Below are 5,392 nucleotides of genomic sequence, written 5' to 3' on the forward strand. Positions count from 1 at the left end.
AGGTGGATACATGGTGACAGTCAAGGATGAAAGAGAGACATGTGGCAATGGAGCTAGGGGAAGGGGCTACAATGAGGTAGTGGCTGGGTCCCTGGCCTGAGGACACAGGAGGGACTTGGAAACCTCCCCTGACCACTGGTCCCCTTTTTCTCTGTCATACTGGAGAGACTCTTCTAGCCTCACTTCTTCTCCCAGTCTCTGTATTCCAATTCCAGTGTCTCTCCCTCTACGAAGGCACTCACTTGCACCCCCTTACTTTTTCTCCTGTTTCTATCACCCACTGGTAGGCCAGTCGATCCAGATTGTTTTGGTTTTGATTTCCCACGTGTCCTTGATTGCTTTGGTCCCCACACTCTTGTGGCTCATGGATCCTAGCTCAATCATTCTCTTCCAAGGAAGTGGCCTCTGGTCTCTCTCCCCTTTTCTGCCTCTGTTTCTCATTATCCGTAGGCCCCTTCTAGCACTTAAAAACAGAACCTTCCAAAACCAAGCCAAGTGCAATTGGGATCTGGCCCCTGAGAATCTGCTCTGTCCTTTCGATCTCTGGTGACTGAGTCTAGGAAGAGAAAGGGGGGGCAGGGGAGTATGCCTCTTGCCAACCCCCTGTAGTTAGTAATGGAGCCTGGCTGAAGCCCCTTCTGCCTGCTGAGGTAGAACCTCCTTGGGATAGAGCTGAAACTGCCCAACAACACTCACACTTCTGTCCTCTTGTGTGAAATTGTTGGTAACTTACACCTCAGGCTCTACTGCCTCAGCCCAAGTCCCATTGTCTCTGTCTGTCTCCATCCTGAGATATACTTCTATGGCCCTTCATGTCCTGCTGCCTGCCATCCTGTCCAGGCTTGGAGCCCCCCTCTATAATTATGTCTCAGGAAAGAGGAGAAGACCAGCGACACTCGGTAGTTGAGAAGAGGGGTGGGGATGGTTGGGCTGGAGAACTGAAGGGAATTAGCTGGTACCAGTGGCCCAGATGAGCAGAATGGGGCTGGTGGTATTTCCTTTGAGTTTCTGGCATCCATTTAACCCAGATGTATAGTTGCCAGAAAGAGGAAAGGCAATTAAAGTTGTATTTACATAATACTAAAGTTTCCTTGTGTGATGGTTTGTATGTGCTTGGCCCATGGGATGCCACTATTGGAAAGTGTGGCCTTGTTGGAGTAGGTATGTCACTGTGGGTGTTGGCTTTGAGACCCTCATCCTAACTTCCTGTAAGCCAGTATTTTGCTAGCTGCCTTCAGATGAAAATGTAGAACTCTCAGCTTCTCCCGCACCATTTCTGCCTGGATTCTACCACGTTTCTGCCTTGATGATAATGGACTGAGCCTCTGAACCTGAAAGCCAACCCCAACTAAATGTTGTCTGTGTAAGAGTTGCCTTGGTCATGGTGTTTGTTCACAGCAGTAAAACCTTAATCAAGACAGAAATTGGTACCAGGAGTGGGGCATTGCTGAGCTAGGCTTTTGTTTGCAAGAATGTGGATTTTGGGACTTGGACTTGGAAAGCAGTAGAATGCTTTATATGGGGCTTAATGGGTCATCCTAGTAGGGATATGGAAGGCATTGTTACTGAGAATGGCTTGAATTGTACGGACCTGGCCCAAGAGGTTTCAGTAAAGAATTTCAATATGTGGCTAAGAGACTGTTTTTGTAGTATTTTGGTGAAGAATGTGGTTACTTTTTGACATTTTCTGAAGAGTCTGCCTAAGGCTAACGTGAAGAGACTCAGATTAATTTCATTGATAAAGGAAGTCTCAAAACAAAACAAAACAAAACAAAACAAAACAAAAAGCCCAGCAGAGTCTTTGTTCTCTGGTTAAGTCTCAAGAAGAACATTGTGAGCCAGGCACTGATGGAGCATGCCTTTAATTCCAGCACTTGGGAGGCAGAGGCAGACAGATTTCTGACTTCCAGGCCAGCCTGGTCTACAGAGTGAGTTCCAGGACAGTCAGAGCTACACAGAGAAACCCTCTCTTGAAAAACAAACAAATAAACAAACACAATAAGAAAACCCAAAAGCATTTTGAACAAGTATAGGAAGCTGAGAAAGGAAAAATATAAAATATATGGCCGGGTATTAAAGGGGCACCAGGAAGTGAAATGGAGCTGAATTCTATGTTCTAGGAGATAACAGATTAAGAGATTTGGGGGCAAGATCCTACCCAGCTAATTTTAGATCCAATCATGGTGATACATACCTTTAATCCCAGGAGACAAAGCCAAACAGATTTTTGAGTTCAAGGCTAGCCTGGCATAAAGGAGTTTCTACTTGAAGAAAACCTTAAATCCAGGCCTGATGGCACACACCTTTAATCCCAGCTTTAGAGGAGACAGAGGTATGCAGATCTCTTAGTTGAAAGTCAATCTACAGAGCAATCTCCAAGAAAGCCAAGCTTAGGCAGAGGGATTTGGGAAGCAGAAAGCTGATAATAGGAAAAGGGGGTCATGTTCCAGCTCCTGCAAGCAGCAGAACTGGGCAGCTTCAGGCATGTGGCTCTGGCTTTAGAGTGAAAAATAGAAGGGACTTCTGGGACCATTGATGTTGGTTAGTTGGAACTAAGAAATTAGCGGTGGCCGGGCAGTGGTGGTGCACACCTTTAATCCCAGCACTTGGGAGGCAGAGGCAGAAGGATTTCTGAGTTCGGGGCCACCCTGGTCTACAGAGTGAGTTCCAGTACAGCCAGAGCTATGCAGAGAAACCCTGTCTCGAAAAACCAAAAAGAAGAAAAAGAAGAAGAAGAAGAAGGAGGAGGAGGAGGAGGAGGAGGAGGAGGAGATGGAGAAGGAGAAGGAGAAGAAGAAGAAGCAGCAGAAGAAGCTGTGTTCCAGAGATAGCCAAGGTTGTACCTCATGCTGTAGCTGTATTTGGTAATAAGAGTTTAAGAGTCACCCAGGTGGTACTGGTTTTGAAGGCATGAAGGGGTCATGAAAAGCAGTTGAGGCTTGGCACAGTGAGAATATATGGAAGGCCATTGGTGAAGATGCAAGCTCAGCTGTAGTTGATGGCCCAGGCCGGAAGAGGTCATGCAAAATATTGAGGCTCGGTACCATGAAGAGAGCCTATGAGAGGCTATTGGTGAAGCCTAATTCCATCAGAAGACCCCCGTGTATTAGATATGCCAGTACCATGGGATTATCACCAAGAACAGCAGCAGCACAGGAGTGGATCAACCTGAGCTCAGAGTGCTGCAGAGGGTAGAACTGGAGAAGTGATGCCAGCCCTTTGGTGAAGCCCAGAAGATCTTGTGTCAGTCCCAGACACTGAAAGGAGAAGCTGTAGCATTAAAGCTGTCTTGAAGAACCCAAGATTTTCGAGATGCCACAACTACGGGAGAAAAAGCTACTGCTGAGAAAAAGCTACTAACATGGAGAGGAACCAGCCCAGGAAAATACCATTAAGTGATTGAATGAATCTCAGAAGAGATTTTGAACTGTGGACTTTTAACATTGTTGATACTGCTATAAAGTATGGAGTCTTTGGATGTTGGACTAAATATACGTTTTTATTATGTTATGGCTAGATATGGCCCCCATAGACTCATATGTTTGAACAAGCCTCTGAGGGCCAGGGAGTGGAATGTGATGGTTTGTATGTGCTTGGCTCTGGGGGTGGCACTATTAGAAGGAGTGGCCTTGTTGGAGTAGGTGTGTCACTGTGGTTGTGGGCTTTGAGACCTTATCATAGCTGTTGGAAGCCAGTCTTCTGCTAGCAGCTTTCAGATGAAGATGTTGAACTCTCAGTTCCTCCCGAATCATGCCGGCCTGGATGCCACCATGTTCCTGCCTTGGTGATAATGGACTGAACCTCTGAATCTGTAAGCCAGCCTCATTAAATGTTGTCCTTATAAGAGCTGCCTTGGGGCTGGTGAGATGGCTCAGCGAGTAAGAGCACTGACTGCTTTACTGAAGGTCCTGAGTTCCAATCCCAGCAACCACAGGGTGGCTCACAACCATCCATAATGAGGTCTGACGCCCTCTTCTGGTGTGTCTGAAAATAGCTACAGTGTACTTACATATAACAATAAACAAGTAAATCTTTAATTAAAAAAAAAAAAAGAGTTGCCTTGGTCATGGTGTCTGTTCACAGCAGTAAAACCCTAAGACAACTTATTTGGTTTTTCTCCCTTTCTCTTTTTCTTTTTTAAAAATAACTTATATTATTTATGAACACACTATATCTACCTTCAGACACACCAGAAGAGGACATCGGATCCCATTACAGATGGTTGTGAGCCACCATGTGGTTGTTGGGATTTGAACTCAGGACCTCTGTAAGAGCAGTCAGTGCTCTTAACCATTGAGCCATCTCTCTAGCCCCCTAAGACAACTTGTTATGTGAAATTCAAAATTACTTTTTTTTTCTTGAGACAGGGTTTCTTTTGTATCCCTGGCATCCTAGAACTCACTTAGTAGGCCAGGCTGGCCTTGAACTCAGAGATCAGCCTGCCTCTGTCTCCTGAATACTAGGATTAAAGACCACTACCTCGACACTAAATAAGACCAACATAACAAATAAATGTTAAAATATGTTATATGAAATTCCAAGTGTCTCAGAAATTACTTGGTGTGTTTGGCTCTCTCACATCTAAAATGATACAGGAATAAATAATGGAGAACAGCCGCCCAACCCCCCTTTGCCCTACAACTTCTGAAAGAAGTATGGTACCTACACTTGACTCATTAGGCAGAGTCAAAAGGGTCCCTGCAGGTTGCCTCTGGCCTCCCAGTTTTTTTCTAAGATCCTAAATTGTCCCTCTGTTTCCCTATCTGCAGATAGGGTGGGGATAAGAGCAGAAGCTGAAGATTCCTGCAAGAACAAGAGGCCAGTGCCCTTGGCAGCATCCATTAAAACTGAGGCTCGGACTGGGGAGATGGCTCAGCGGTTAAGAGCACTGACTGCTCTTCCGAAGATCCTGAGTTCAAATCCCAGCAACCACATGGTGGCTCACAACCATCCATAACAAGATCTGACTTCCTTTTCAGGAATGTCTGAAGATAGCTACAGTGTACTTATATATAATAAATAAATAAATATAAATAAATAAAACTGAGGCTCAACATTCCAGCAGGGGAAGTCAGGTATGGAGCTCAGTGGGAGGGCTATTCTTTCTCTGTGTCGCCTTGGCTGTCCTAGAACTTGCTCTGAGGCCTGGTTGGTCTTGAAATTAGAGATCCACCTGCCTCTGCCTCTTGAGTGCTAGGATCAAGGGTGTGGGCCACCACTGCCTGGCAGAGGATCTGCTGTTGTTCAGAGAGACAGGGGGCCCACTCTAGGACTACACCCCCACCTTACCCAGTGAGCGAGCCAGGAGAGGGTGGCATGTGCAGGCATGCCTGGATATCCTCTTGCATGCTGGGAAGCAGAGGCAGGAAGACCCAGAGAACTTATGAAGTCT

The sequence above is a fragment of the Mastomys coucha genome, unplaced genomic scaffold (assembly GCF_008632895.1).
Source record: "Mastomys coucha isolate ucsf_1 unplaced genomic scaffold, UCSF_Mcou_1 pScaffold5, whole genome shotgun sequence".
Taxonomy (NCBI): Eukaryota; Metazoa; Chordata; class Mammalia; order Rodentia; family Muridae; genus Mastomys; species Mastomys coucha.